The sequence below is a fragment of the Hemicordylus capensis genome, chromosome 5 (genome assembly GCF_027244095.1).
Source record: "Hemicordylus capensis ecotype Gifberg chromosome 5, rHemCap1.1.pri, whole genome shotgun sequence".
Taxonomy (NCBI): Eukaryota; Metazoa; Chordata; class Lepidosauria; order Squamata; family Cordylidae; genus Hemicordylus; species Hemicordylus capensis.
Window position 1 is genome coordinate 105277075 of NC_069661.1, and position 15357 is coordinate 105292431.

The 15357-nt window shown below is 42.3% G+C and overlaps 1 long non-coding RNA gene across 1 annotated transcript in view; it reads right to left on the reverse strand.

Moving 5' to 3' along the window:
* LOC128328416 (uncharacterized) overlaps positions 1–12984 on the reverse strand; it is a 43339-nt gene extending 30355 nt beyond the window's left edge. Inside the window, exon 1 of the long non-coding RNA XR_008309197.1 lies at positions 12884–12984. This is a non-coding gene — a long non-coding RNA (uncharacterized LOC128328416). The remainder of the gene's footprint in view (positions 1–12883) is intronic.
* Between the last annotated feature and the right edge of the window lie 2373 nt (positions 12985–15357).

Below are 15357 nucleotides of genomic sequence, written 5' to 3' on the forward strand. Positions count from 1 at the left end.
GAAAGAACATTACAAATACTTGGGCATTCTCCAGGCTGATAACATTGCACACACTGAAGTTAAAAGAAAAATTGGAAGTGAATACATCAGGAGAGTTAGAAAAAACCTCAAGTCCAAACTCAATGGCGGGAACACCATACACGGCATAAACACCTGGGCTATACCTGTTATCAGATACACTGCAGGAATAATAGACTGCACCCAGGCAGAGCTAGAGACGCTAGATCGTAAGACCAGGAAAATCATGACCATCAATCATGCTCTGCACCCCCGCAGTGATGTCGATAGGCTATACCTCCCTCACAGCTCAGGTGGAAGAGGAATGCTGCAAGTCCATCAAACAGTAGAGGAGGAGAAAAGAGGCCTTGAAGAATATATCAAGGACAGTGAAGGAGATGCACTTAAAATGGTCAATAATGCAAAACTATTCAACACCAATGAAAGAAAGCAGGCGTACAAGAAAGAACAAGTCAAGAACCGAGCAGAAAAATGGAGAAATAAGCCACTGCATGGTCAATATTTGCACAATATAACTGGAAAATCAGACATCACCAAGAACTGGCAATGGTTTAAGAATGGCAACTTGAAGAAAGAAACAGAGGGTTTAATACTGGCTGTGCAAGAGCAGGCACTAAGAACAAATGCAATAAGAGCAAAAGTTGAAAAATCCACCACAAACAGCAAGAGCCGCCTTTGTAAAGAAGCAGATGAAACCGTGGACCACCCAATCAGCTGTTGTAAAAAGATCGCACAGACTGACTACAAACAAAGGCATGACAAAGTAGCAGGGATGATACACTGGAACATCTGCAAAAAATACAAGCTACCTGTAGCCAAAAATTGGTGGGACCATAAAATTGAAAAAGTTGAAGAAAATGAAGATGTAAAAATATTATGGGACTTCCGACTACAAACAGACAAACATCTGCCACACAATACACCAGATATAATTGTAGTCAAGAAGGAAGAAAAACAAGCCAAAATAATCGACATAGCAATACCAGGGGATCGCAGAATAGAAGAAAAAGAAACAGAAAAAATCACCAAATACAAAGATCTACAAATTGAAATTGAAAGGCTGTGGCAGAAAAAGACCAAAATAATCCCAGTGGTAAATGGCGCCCTGGGTGCAGTTCCAAAAGACCTTGAAGAGCACCTCAACACCATAGGGGCCACAGAAATCACCATCAGCCAATTACAAAAAGCAGCTTTACTGGGAACAGCCTTTATTCTGTGACTATATCTATAACAATTGACAATAAAATTCTGGCATCCCAGGTCCTTGGGAAGGACTCGATGTCTGCATAAAACAAACCAGTCAATAACACCTGTCTGACTGCGTAAACAAGAAATAATAAACAACCTCTATCTGTAGACCACCAGTCCAGTCTACAAAGCAAGGCAACCAAAGTAGTGGCAGTAGTAGCTCCTAAGTCTCTTTCAAACAGCAGGCAGAACAGCAGCAGACACAAGCAACAGAGACAGAGAGAGATTCCAAGCTACAAGGTGGTCTTTAAATGTACTTTGAATAACCCTCCTCCCCCCTTGTCCCTCCCCCCTGGCCAATGGTGTGACAGGTGTCCCTGAATGACACACTTTACAAGTGACACAAGTGTCACAAAATGGATGACAGTCTCTTTCTTACACAAAATAGAGGCTCGAGTCACTTAGAATTGGTTCTATTAGAACAGGGCTCATTCCGATTCAACCTAGAACTGGCTCTAATTTTTATTTTAAAGTTCATACTCTACCTAGAACTGTCAAACCAGGGTGGTTCTATCTAGAACCGGTTCTATCTAGAATCAGTTCGGACATCCCTAACTGAATGTACTACCTTTTACACCAGAATATGCTCAGGGAAAGGTTAACATTTGTGGTGGTGGTGGTGGGGGGGGTATTTTTGGAAAGAATTCTGAATTTCATGCTGATCTGCAGCTACCAAATGTTGCGTGGACAATCTTGCCACTTAAATTAGCTGAATGCACATTTTAACTGTTATTGTTCTCAACAGATTTTTAACATTCAATAATAAGATCAATAATTCCAAAACAGCATCATGCCCAAGAAAAGCAGAAATTCAATTATGCACAGCAGAAATTCCATCCCCACCAAATACTCCAATCCCTAAGCAAGGACTTATTCTCCAGGGTTCCTCTGTTCTCTGTTGCCTTCTTAAGCACCACACTTAGAAGAATGATTGAGGGAAGAGTGTGGCAGCGATGGGAGGGAGGGAGCATGTGGCAGGGCCTAAGGAAAGAAATCTGGCAGCGGCAGCAGGGGAGAGAAGAAATGCTGAAATGGGGGTGGTATGACAGCTACTCAAGGGCCAGAGAATGGGGCTGTGATAGCCCTGCTGTAGACATGAATTCATGTTTTGGTCCATCTAAACCCGTGGTTATCATATAATCTTGCAGCTTATGAATTCCAGAAATTAGTTATTCACTGAGAGGAGTTCTTTCTGTTAGTCCTAACACTACTGCCAATAAATTTTTCTCATGGTGAGGCTCATACATTGCTCTTTGGGTGTGCTGACCCCTGTGATTTCTCCAAGTGCGGGAAACACAAGTGCATAATTTGTGGTAGACCCTGACTTCTACTCTCTTAAACATCCTGCATCTCTATTCTGTCTCTCTACAAAACTCACAAATGTACCCAGCTAAGTAGGCAAAGCAACATCTTTTATAGTTGCTGGTTCTTTTATATTTAGCTGAGGGTATTATCAATTGTCCCTGTTCAGCTTAGAATAGCATTCCTTTAGTGTCTGTTGCCATTGTCTTTGTGTTTCTTTTTTAGATTTTAGATCTGACCAGTATAAGGCTTTCCCCTTATCAACAAAATCCCAGTTGAGTGTGCCCCTTATCAAGGAATTTTCTGATATGTGTTGGGTACGATAAAACAATGGAACTTTAAGAAAGCATCTTCTTTCATAGCTTAATTTATCGACCCTTTTCTGAAGACCTGCATTTGAAGGGTCACCTGGCAGTTATGAAATTTGGAAAGGACCTTAAAAAGGGAGGCTCATCTCTGTAAAGGACCTACAGCTAGTATTGTGAAGATTTACCTGTAACTGTAACTTACCTGTAACTGTAACTGCCAGTATGTCTAGGATTGTGAAGATATTAAAATAATATTAAAACAATTTTTTAAAAATCACCACAAACTGAGACAAGTCAGTTACTCCTCTTCTTTCCTGACTGTCTGACAACTGCACCAGCTGATCTCCTCCAACTATACATAGCTATGCCTTTTGGGATGCCAAATATCTTTGGCTTTCTCCTCCATAGCAAGAGGGCTGATTGAGCAATCCCTTGTGATGAATACCATACTTTCATTCCAGAACTCTTTTATGTTGGGATTTTGCCATGGACATTGTCTCAGTTTTTTTTATATGGGACATGCTTGTCTATATTTGTCTATACTGGCTTGTGGGTGGAGTCATGCTCCTCACTTGTTGCCCTGAATTCAAAGAGAGAGGTTCTCCCTCTCTCTGCATATGAGACTGTTATGTCTGTTTATCGTTTTCTTGCTTATGTTTAGTTAGTAATAAATTTCAAACTCTTGTTTCTCAGTTAAAATTGGCTTCTTGTTTAATTACTTACAGAGGATAAATAATTACTCTGCAACATTTTATTAGGTATTTGAAGAACAAATGCTAAGTACACTTAACAGGAAAAGGAGATTCTTAGCTTCCTTTATACTGATAATCAGAACCGACCAGGTTAGCAGAAAGATGGAGTCCCTGTTTTTAGTGGATTGCTTCTTGCTATATATAATGTAGGCCCACATTATACACAGAGAAGATGCTGAAGCAAAATGATTGAGGCAGTGCCAGAAAATAGTGCCAATTACAGCTACTGAAGTCTCGACATTTGCTTGCACGTCTGTCCCTGCTGACCAAGGTCCTGATGGTTCTAGCAATAGCAATAGCACTTACATTTATATACCGCTCTATAGCCGGAGCTCTCTAAGCGGTTTACAATGATTTAGCATATTGCTCCCAACATTCTGGGTACTCATTTTACCGACCTCGGAAGGATGGAAGGCTGAGTCAACCTTGAGCCCCTGGTCAGGATCAAACTTGTAACCTTCTGGTTACAGGGCGGCAGTTTTACCACTGCACCACCAGGGGTTCTAATCTATTTCCGATATACATTCAAAACTCTATGCAAATCAATCAGGTCAATAAGGCAATGTCTGTGCACACACTTCACTGCTGAGGCATCCAAGCAGCTATTAGTGGTACACTACATCTTCAAGAATTTGTAATATGATTATTTCAATGCCTTCCCATTCAGCTGTAAGCGGGTGTACTTTGAAATGCATTAAATATTAAATCAGGACTATAATGGCTGACATGATGCACAGTGTTATGGAATCAAAATGTTGTGTCTTGGGGGTGCTGTGGACTTCAAAGGCAGACCCAATGCTGTTTGGAAGCAGCAACTGCAGAAGCAGTGTTTTTACAGGGCCCCACATTGCCACAAATGAGGAAACAGTATTAAACCCTCTGTTTCTTTCTTCAAGATGCCATTCTTAAGCCATTGCCAGGTCTTGGTGATGTCTGATTTTCCAGTTATATTGTGCAAATATTGACCATGCAGTGGCTTATTTCTCCATTTTTCTGCTCGGTTCTTGACTTGTTCTTTCTTGTACGCCTGCTTTCTTTCATTGGTGTTGAATAGTTTCGCGTTATTGACCATTTGAAGTGCATCTTCTTCACTGTCCTTGATATATTCTGCAAGGCCTCTTTTCTCCTCCTCTACTGTTTGATGGACTTGCAGCATTCCTCTTCCACCTGAGCTGCGAGGGAGGTATAGCCTATCGACATCACTGCGGGGGTGCAGAGCATGATTGATGGTCATGATTTTCCTGGTCTTACGATCTAGCGTCTCTAGCTCTGCCTGGGTCCAGTCTATTATTCCTGCAGTGTATCTGATAACAGGTATAGCCCAGGTGTTTATGCCGTGTATGGTGTTCCCGCCATTGAGTTTGGACTTGAGGATTTTTCTAACTCTCCTGATGTATTCACTTCCAATTTTTCTTTTAACTTCAGTGTGTGCAATGTTATCAGCCTGGAGAATGCCCAAGTATTTGTAATGTTCTTTCTCTTCCAGGTTCTTGATCTTGCTTCCATTGGGCAGTTCTATTCCTTCTGTTTTTCTTATTTTTTCTCTGTTCATTATTAATGCAGCACACTTGTCTAGTCCAAGCTCCATTGCTATATCGCTACTGAATATACAGACAGTGCTTAGCAGTGATTCGATTTCTGACTGGGACTTTCCATACAACTTCAGATCGTCCATGTACAGCAGATGGTTGATTTGACTTGATGTTTTAGATGTTTGGTATCCGAGGCCTGTTTTGTTTAGTATTTGTGAAAGTGGGGTCATGGCGATTACAAACAACAGAGGGGATAGTGAGTCCCCTTGGAAAATGCCTCTTCTAAAGCTAACCTGTCCAAGTATCTCGCCATTGATTGTTAACTGTGTACTCCACATGCTCATTGCTTTTTTTAAATAAATATCTGAATATTTTTGCTGACACCAGTTGTTTCTAAACATTTTAGTATCCATGTGTGAGGCAATGAATCAAAGGCTTTCTTGTAGTCAATCCATGCAACACTTAGATTTGTTTTTCTTCTCTTGCAATTTTTTAAAATCATTTTGTCAATCAGCAGCTGGTCTTTTGTGCCTCTGGTGTTCGGGCAATTTCCTTTCTGTTCAACTGGAAGCTGTTTGTTAGTTAATAAGTGTTGCATCACTTCATCTGCTATTATTCCACTTAATAATTTGAACATGGTTGGCAGGCAGGTTTATTATTATTATTATTGTTATTGTTATTGTTATTGTTATTATTTTACACATTCAGACAGGTGTTATTGACTGGTTTGTTTTATGCAGACATCGAGTCCTTCCCAAGGACCTGGGATGCCAGAATTTTATTGTCAATGTTGTTGCTGTTGTTATAGACATCGTAGCAGAATATAGGCTGTTCCCAGTAAAGCTGCTTAAGCTGCTTTTTGTAATTGGCTGATGGTGATTTCCGTGGCCCCTATGGTGTTGAGGTGCTCTTCAAGGTCTTTTGGAACTGCACCCAGGGCGCCAATTACCACTGGGATTATTTTGGTCTTTTTCTTCCACAGCCTTTCAATTTCAATTTGTAGATCTTTGTATTTGGTGATTTTTTCTATTTCTTTTTCTTCTATTCTGCTATCCCCTGGTATTGCTATGTCGATTATTTTGATTTGTTTTTCTTTCTTCTTGACTACAGTTATATCTGGTGTATTGTGTGGCAGATGTTTGTCTGTTTGTAGTCGGAAGTCCCATAATATTTTTACATCTTCATTTTCTTCAACTTTTTCAATTTTATGGTCCCACCAATGTTTCGCTACAGGTAGCTTCTATTTTTTGCAGATGTTCCAGTGTATCATCCCTGCTACTTTGCCATGCCTTTGTTTGTAGTCAGTCTGTGCAATCTTTTTACAACAGCTGATTAGGTGGTCCACGGTTTCATCTGCTTCTTTACAAAGGCGGCACTTGCTGTTTGTGGTGGATTTTTCAACTTTTGCTCTTATTGCATTTGTTCTTATTGCCTGTTCTTGTGCAGCCAGTATTAAACCCTCTGTTTGTTTCAAGTTGCCATTCTTAAGCCATTGCCAGTTCTTGGTGATGTCTGATTTTCCAGTTATATTGTGCAAATATTGACCATGCAGTGGCTTATTTCTCCATTTTTCTGCTCGGTTCTTGACTTGTTCATTCTTGTAGGCCTGCTTTCTTTCATTGGTGTTGAATAGTTTCTCATTCTTGACCATTTTAAGTACATCTTCTTCACTGTCCTTGATATATTCTTCAAGGCCTCTTTTCTCCTCCTCTACTGTTTGATGGACTTGCAGCATTCCTCTTCCACCTGAGCTGCGAGGGAGGTATAGCCTATCGACATCACTGCGGGGGTGCAGAGCATGATTGATGGTCATGATTTTCCTGGTCTTACGATTTAGCGTCTCTCGTTCTGCCTGGGTGCAGTCTATTATTCCTGCAGTGTATCTGATAACAGGTATAGACCAGGTGTTTATGCCGTGTATGGTGTTCCCACCATTGAGTTTGGACTTGAGGATTTTTCTAACTCTCCTGATGTATTCACTTCCAATTTTTCTTTTAACTTCAGAGTGTGCAGTGTTATCAGCCTGGAGAATGCCCAAGTATTTGTAATATTCTTTCTCTTCCAGGTTCTTGATCTTGCTTCCATTGGGCAGTTCTATTCCTTCTGTTTTTCTTATTTTTTCTCTGTTCATTATTAATGCAGCACACTTGTCTAGTCCAAACTCCATTGCTATATCGCTACTGAATATACGGACAGTGTTTAGCAGTTATTCAATTTCTGAATAATAATAATAATAATAATAATAATTATTATTATTATTATTATTATTATTATTATTATTATTTACTGGGAACAGCCTATATTCTGCGACGATATCTATAACAATTGACAATAAAATTCTGGCATCCCAGGTCCTTGGGAAGGACTCGATGTCTGGATAAAATAAACCAGTCAATAACACCTGTCTGACAGTGTAAACAAGAAATAATAATCAAACACTTTTCAACAAACAAGGGTTCTCAGTTGTTCTCCTTCTGCTAAATGTACGAGTACCACCACTTGAAAGCTGCCTCTTTGCCCATTTCCATGAGTTTTCATGCACTAATGAAGTTAGAGAATGTCTGCCTCTGCCAAAATAATTTCCTATGCTCCTCTCAATAGGCAAAAACTCCAATATGTATTGTCATGATACTAGCAAAAGTTAAACCTTTGAACCATGTCTTTCCTAACTTTGCCCATAGTCAGTAAAAGCAGCAATCTTGTGTCTCCCTCACAATTATGCTATCCCAGTGGGTAGAACTATCATAGCCATGACATCTAAGTGGAGCTTCTCTGTACAAAGATAGCATACCTCTGAAAGCCAGGTAACAGGAACAAATAGGATCATGGTTTCACTTCCAGTCCCTGCTTGTCAGCTCCCAAATCCTATTGGAACCAGAATACTCTGCTTCCCAACCTTGAGTTCCTAGATGTTGTTGGACTACAACTTCCTAGCCACTTTGGCTGAACCCGTTCAGCCTTTGTATCTGGGAGTTGTAGTCCAACATCTGGAGACCCAAAGTTAGGAGCCCCTGCTTTACTAGAAGGATCTTATTCTGATCCAGCAAGGTAGGGATGTGCAAAAAAGTGGCTGCAGTGGTTCGGTCCAAATTTGAACCAAATTCAAACTGGGCACCCAGGTTCAGGTTCATTAGAACCACCCAGTGGTATGGTTCAAATTTGAATGTTACTCAAACCAATTCTGAAAGGTGCTCCTCAGGGTATAATGTGGAATCAAACCAGCCCATTATTCCCTTTGGTGAGCACCTAGGGGCACAAAACTGGGTTGGGTGGTAGGCACACATGGCTACCAACTACCATCCAACCCCCAAAACAATTGGGCACTTGGACAATTATCAATGATTTTTAACGTTTTTATTGATTTTATTATTTCTGCCATAAGGAATAATGGGTATTGGAGGTGGCCCTATTTTTCACCTTGGGGGTGCCCCATGCGAGTGTGCAGGGCATTCTGGGGAGACCCCCGAGGTGGGGAAGCTGCTTGTAGCCTCCCAGTCAGGGGTCTCCCTCTGTGTAAAATGGGGTTAGTGGAGTGCTCACTCTGCTAACGTCATGGCGGGGGGGGGAGAATTAAGTGGGCTAACCGCCAGGAGCCACACAGCTCCCAGCGGTTCCCACAGCTGCAGGAAAGTGGTCTGTGCTCCCTTGGTGCACTTTCCTGCGGTCATGAGAATAGCCTCACTAGATTCATGGTTGTGATATACGTTATTCATAGGAATTCCTTGAGAGAACAGTCAAATAAGCCCAAAACCTTTTTAAAAACTCTTTTAAAAATCCATCAAGCACCCCACCAGCATGTGGGTTGAGGGGGAGTTATTGCCCAGTATGCCCTACCCCCCAAACCAAGGACAGGGCAGGGCAGCAGGACTAGACAGACCTGAGAGTGACCAGAGAACTCCACAGCCAGCCAAGCACCAACAGCTCTCTCTCTCTCTCCAGTCTCTCAGCAGAGTGATTTTGCTAGGCCAGGAGTGGCCTTTAAATATAACTTGAATTGCCTTCCCCTGGCCAATGGGGTGACAGTTGTCCATGAGTGACAACACTGTTGAACCAACCAAAGGGCCAGACACATCTGGCCAATCAGAGAAGTGTCAGCTCAATCAATTAAAGTGACCATATGTCACAAAATGACCACCACTTTGTAAAGAGGAATCTCGAGACTTCGAGCCTCTTTGAGCTAGTTCACTTCAAACCAAACCGGGCTCAACTCAGTTCGACTCGGACCAGCACTGCCATTCCAATGGCCGGTTTGGCCCAAGTTCAAACCTTCTAACTGAACCAGTTCAATTCCAAACTGGTTTGCACATCCCTATAGCAAGGAAGTTCAGTTCTTAGCTGCTGGAATAAGATTTAATAGTGACAGTCACTATTGCCTCAAGTAATAATTTACAAGTAATCTAAATGAGCATCTGCATTCTGAAAATAGCTTGTTTCAAAGTGGAAAAAGCTGAGGACAAGACAACAAGGATAAGTGATGAACGAGATACCCATCTTTGCACTGGCTAAACTCAACTACAGACAGCTGGCTTTATGTGGATCTATATGCTGTTCACTTATGAAAAATGTGATAACAGCGTATTTTATTTTACACGCAATTTCTAAACCTAAGCTCAATGTCATGTAAATGTCACACATGCTTTTCCCAGGGCAGTGTTGTGTATGGAATATTTCAGACTTGGTTTCTTTTGAATGCTTTGCAAATTCTGTATGCGTGAAGACTAAATTCCATGATACATACAGTCAAGTATAACTTTACACCCATTATTGGGGGGTGGGGGAGTAAAGCAACTGTGGCAAGCTACAGACCTGAACAGAATGCACAGGGACTGCTTTGACTTTTGACCCTGGGATATTTTTCCACTGAAGATTTTTTTCTTCCTCCAATGGGGAAGAGTTACGGGGAACCCACTGCAGGACTCAAACCTTTCTTCCACAAAGTCTGTAGTCTACATTATTTATATGCAAACCAACCAATGTCTGGACTATTGATATCTTTATTGGATTGTGAGCTTTTCCTGTTAACCTGCTTATGCTTTGTGAATACGATTGAATATAGAAAATGTTCTGAGACATCATCTTAGCCAGCGTGGTGTAGTGGTTAGAGTGCTGGACTAGGACCGGGGAGACCCGAGTTCAAATCCCCATTCAGCCATGATACTTGCTGGCTGACTCTGGGCTTCTCTCTCAGCCTAACCTACTTTACAGGGTTGTTGTGAGGAGAAACCTAAGTATGTAGTACACTGCTCTGGGCTCCTTGGAGGAAGAGCAGGATATAAAATGTAAAAATAAAAAATAAAATATATATTATTGTGTGACGCTTGGTACTATCCATGCATGAGTAATGTGGAAGCATCATCTGTGGGCAATATTTTGACAGGTGGATAATTGTGCTTGAAGTGCTGTGGGAATAGCTGACAGGGTTGCTACACTTGGTGTTGCTTCTATTGAAATCCATGTGCTTTTGACTTTGCTGAAGACCACAGGATACCAACTATGTTGTGACAGTGCTAGCCCTGCATGGAGGTTGCCAGCGTAGCAAAGCCACAAGGTCAGCCTGCCTGCCCATGAGCCTTAATATAATTATCTACTGAACTCTAAACTTCAACAAGACCATTTCAAAATGTCAGGGATTGCTAAGAGTAACAAAATGATGGCCTTCTCAGGGGCAGAGGGAAGCCAGCCCACAGCCACGGCCCCCTAGCCCCACCCCCTGCACCTGACATCAGATGCTAAGTCCCGCCCCCTGTGTCTGACATCAGATGCAGGGGCATAGGTTTGCTTGCAAATGGGGCCGTGCGGCCATGCTGCAGCCCTATGCTGCGGCCCCACGCTGTCACTCCTGGCCATGCTGCAAATGCAGTGCTGGTTTAGCTCACAAATGGGGCCATGGGGCCCCATTTGCAAGCAAAGCTACGCACCCTCCATTTGACGTCAGACACAGTGGCCATGGCTGGGGCACGAATCACGGCCCCTGAGGGGCGGTGGCTTGGGTTCTTCGAACCCGTTCACTCAGTGGTGGCTCCGTCCCTGGGCCTTCTTCTGGTACAAGCTCACAGGACTGAAAGTTGCTCCATACAAAAAAAGCCTGGCTTTCAGGTAGAAGGGTTCTAATCTAGCTTTCTCCCTGGCATGATGCTTCTCTAGGGGATCTTTTGTATGAAGGGTACCGTAGTATAAACCTGTAATATAATAGTGATACAGTCCTCACACAAGTTTATATTCTTGGTGAGAACCAGGCTTTTGTCACCAGGACCATTTTGGGACAACAGGCTTTACCTGCTCTTCTTAATCCCTTAAGGTTTACTACAAGGCTTACAGTTCTTAAGGTTTACTGCAGAGCTGTACTGTGAGTTTGAATTTCCAACCCCAAAAAACAGAAAAACAAAAACCTTTCGCAAAAATTGGCTTTTTTTTAAACCCCAGACATAAATCAGGCTACGTTCTAATGCCTAATGAAATGCCCGAATTGTGTGTGGAGTGCTCCCCAATAGCTTGCAGGGACTTCAGAGTTAATCTGGCCAATCTATGTGAACGCACACCGTCCATTCCGGAAGAGAAGTGAGCTAAAAGCTGTATCTGGAAATGCTCCAGGAGAAAAATACTGATTCAGTAAGGCAATTAATCTTCACAACTGAAACTTCAATTCTGCCTGTGGTAGACCAACTTCCACCTAAAATGAAAGTGCTGTAGAATAATATTAGTGAAAATGCAGAGAAGGCCAATTTGATTTCCCTTTTGCCTTCCTTAGTCAATGCTGCTAACTTGATCTCCATTAATCAGATGTCCTTGTCACTTGCTATAATCCACCATCCATTAAAAACAAAAATCATCGGATTTTCATTACATACAGTTCTTGTAGCAAATACAAACAGCATGAGCAGGGGCGTAGCAAGGTTGGAGTGGGCCCAGAGACAAGATTTTAAAATGGGGCCCCCCCACTCAAAGTCCAGGGCCTCCGCACACCCCAGGCCCCCAAGGATTTAAGTCTGATATTCCAAAATAAGTATGCTGCCTGGAAATACATTTCACTGAATACACACACGCACACGTCACAATATATAGTTATATACATTGAGTACTATACATTTGTTTTACTTTTAATGCCTAGAACACACTAGAAAGATGAATGATTAAAATGGCCCCCTCACTGCAGATTAGCCAAGGAGACTTTCAACCATGCAGGGTGAGCCTATGTTTGTTTTCTCAGAATTCTGAACAAATTCAGTCAAGTTTGATTCCAGGAGATTTTTCACAGGAGGCTTTTAAAGCCCTTTAACACACCTCTCCTCTGGAATAGAGGTGCTGCATTCACATGTTGGCCAGATTTACCCTGAAGTCCCTGCAAGTTATTGGGGAGCAGTTCACACACAAGAAAAATAAAATAAAAGCACCACACATGCTTCACAATTCTCACTCAGACCTTCTGGGTTGCAAAACAACTTGAACATAAGTGCATTTATAAATATATGAATGAATGAATAAAATAAATATAATACTGTTTCTTCCAGAAGTTTTTGTAATTTTCTGCCATGAAACAAGCCACTTATAGGACTTTTTAGATAGTTTTTTTTAAGCCAGCAAATTTTCCAAGCTGTTTAAAAATAAATAAATAGAGACTTCTCAGTCCCTCCCCCCCATATCAAAGCCCTATGGCAAGCAGATCCCTATATATCCGGGTGGGGAGGGTTGGGAAGGTAACCACAAAAAGGAGTTCACACTCTACCTGGCAGCAGGGGGTCTTCTGCTGCAGAGAACAGTGGAGGCCTCTCTGGCTGCCTCCTCCTTCCTGGCTGGCTTGGGCCCTACTGGAGTTCAGGCTTCACAGAGGCCTACACCAGACCTCCGTGGAAGCCCCGCCCACCCGCCGATCAGCTGAGAGGCGGCAGAAAAGGAGCTCTTTGCAGCTTGTCTGCTGCTTGATTGCCGGCCAGCAGAACAAGCAGGAGAGACGGCGAACAGGGCAAGTGGCTGAGGGGCCTTGGGGCTGGGCAGGGGGCAATGGGGAGTCACGTGAGGTGCCTCTGGGGGGCCCCTCCAGGCAGTGGGGCCCCCAGACAACTGTCTCCCCTTGCCCTATCATTGTTACGCGCCTGAGCATGAGGATATTCCACCATTTGTACTGGAATACTATATCAAATACATAATTAGGGAGATGGGTATGATCAAAAGATATATACCAAAACTTGTAGCAACTGTGATGTAGCAATTCAAGTTTTTTTGAACTGTATTGTTCAAAACAGTTCAAGGTTTTCCTTAGAAAACATACACATTGGTTCAGAAAATTCATGACAGAACTATTTCGGTGATATAATCCTTTCCCTGTGTCATCCAGAAAGCCAGCCTTGGAGCCAAGCTAGAGGAGAAACAGCCAACAGGAGGGATTGCAAAGGAAAAGTGGTATGCTGCAAAAGGGTTAAGAACACCTTGTCACCCTACTTTGCACATTAGAGGCAAACATGAGATAGGGAATGCTGTATTTGCCTCTGAAAGTCTAGCTCCATTTTCAGATGCAGATTCAACTAAGGACTTAGAATTGTAGATGAGGGAGGCAGAAGGGGAACGACTATTGCTAGGGAGAGAAAGAGCCATGCATTTGTAAGCTCCCCTTGCTCAACCCTTTCTTTGGGATGATGGTAGCTGGGGTGATGAATGATGGAACAGGATGGAACAGGAAACATACACACCCCTTTTCTCCTTCTGGACTCAGAATCACAGCCACTTCTCACAGAATTCCTTCAGAGCATCCTTCAAGGGATCCTCTCAGCCATTTTGCTTCTGGACTGAGCCTGGAATCAACTTTTGTTCTCCCTCCTACAGATCACTCCCCTTTTCTTTCCACTGTGACTCCGAGATTGCCAATTGACCAAAAAATTGCTTATGCTGCCCCTGTGCTTTTCCTAGCATGTAAAAAAATATATTATTGCTAATGTATACAGAAGATCACCCTTCAGAGATGGGTAAAATACTCTGCAAAACTATTATAGATACAAAATACCTGAGAAAATGTATTTTAGATACAAAATACAAAATACGTGGTAAACAACCAATGCAAATACAAAATAGTATTTTAAAATACATCTTAAAATACAAAATACAATGCCTGAAAAAAGGAAACAATTTTGAGGTGTCCGTTACTTATCCAAACGTTCCCATTTCCTTTAAACAATACAAGTTTTTCAAAGATAAACTCACTCAAGTTGTGCCTCTTGGGGCTGTGAATCATCCCAGCAAAGGAAACAATCATTCTACCGGACCACTAGATGTTCGACTAATATTATATCTAAAAAAAAGCCATTGGACAATGGGATACCCATCCAACATACTAATTGCTAATTGCTATTGCTAATGTGAATAATCATATTTCGTTATTGCTCTCAAAAAATTTCTAACACTCAATCAGATCAATAATTCAAAAACCAGGGGTGAAGACTTATCAATTTCTGGGGGGGTGGGCACAGGGCACATGGGAGGAGAGGTCTAGTGGTAACAAGCATGAATTCTCCCTTTTGCTAAGCAGGGTCCACTCCTTACTCCAATGGAAGACTGCATGTGTGAGCACTGTAAGATATTCTTCATAGGGCAGGCCTGCTCAACAGGCCCCTCAGCTGTTTTTGGACTACAACCCCCATAATCTCCAGCCACAGTAGCCAAAATCCAGGTATTATAGGAGTTGTAGGTCAACATCTGCAGGATGGCCGAAGTTGAGCAGGCCTGCCTTAAGGGATGGGACCACTCTGGGAAGAGCACCTGCATGCTTGCATGCAGAATGTTCCAGGTGCCTTCCCCTCTCTGGCAGCAACAGAGCGGAGAGAATCTCCTGCCTGCAACTTTGGACAAACTGTTGCTAGTCCATGTAGAAAATACTGAGCTAGATGGACCAAGGGTTTGACTCAGTATAGGGCAGTTTTCTACGTTCCTTCCTATGCTCTTTTGGCTAAACCCAGTCCCCAGGACAGGCACAGGTGTATTCAACTATATGTATTCATTATTTATATTTATAGAAATCACTCTTCATCAATAGATCACAGAGTTTTTAAAATGGAATATACTTTCCATTCCCAAGAGCCATGCATACTGGTCTCAGCTAACAAAGCTGAACTAACACCAAAGTAGCATGTTGGAAACAGCAACCTCAAGAGTCCCTCCCCTCACCTAACTTGAAGTTAACTATCCCCTCTTGCAGATAGGCGAAACAAC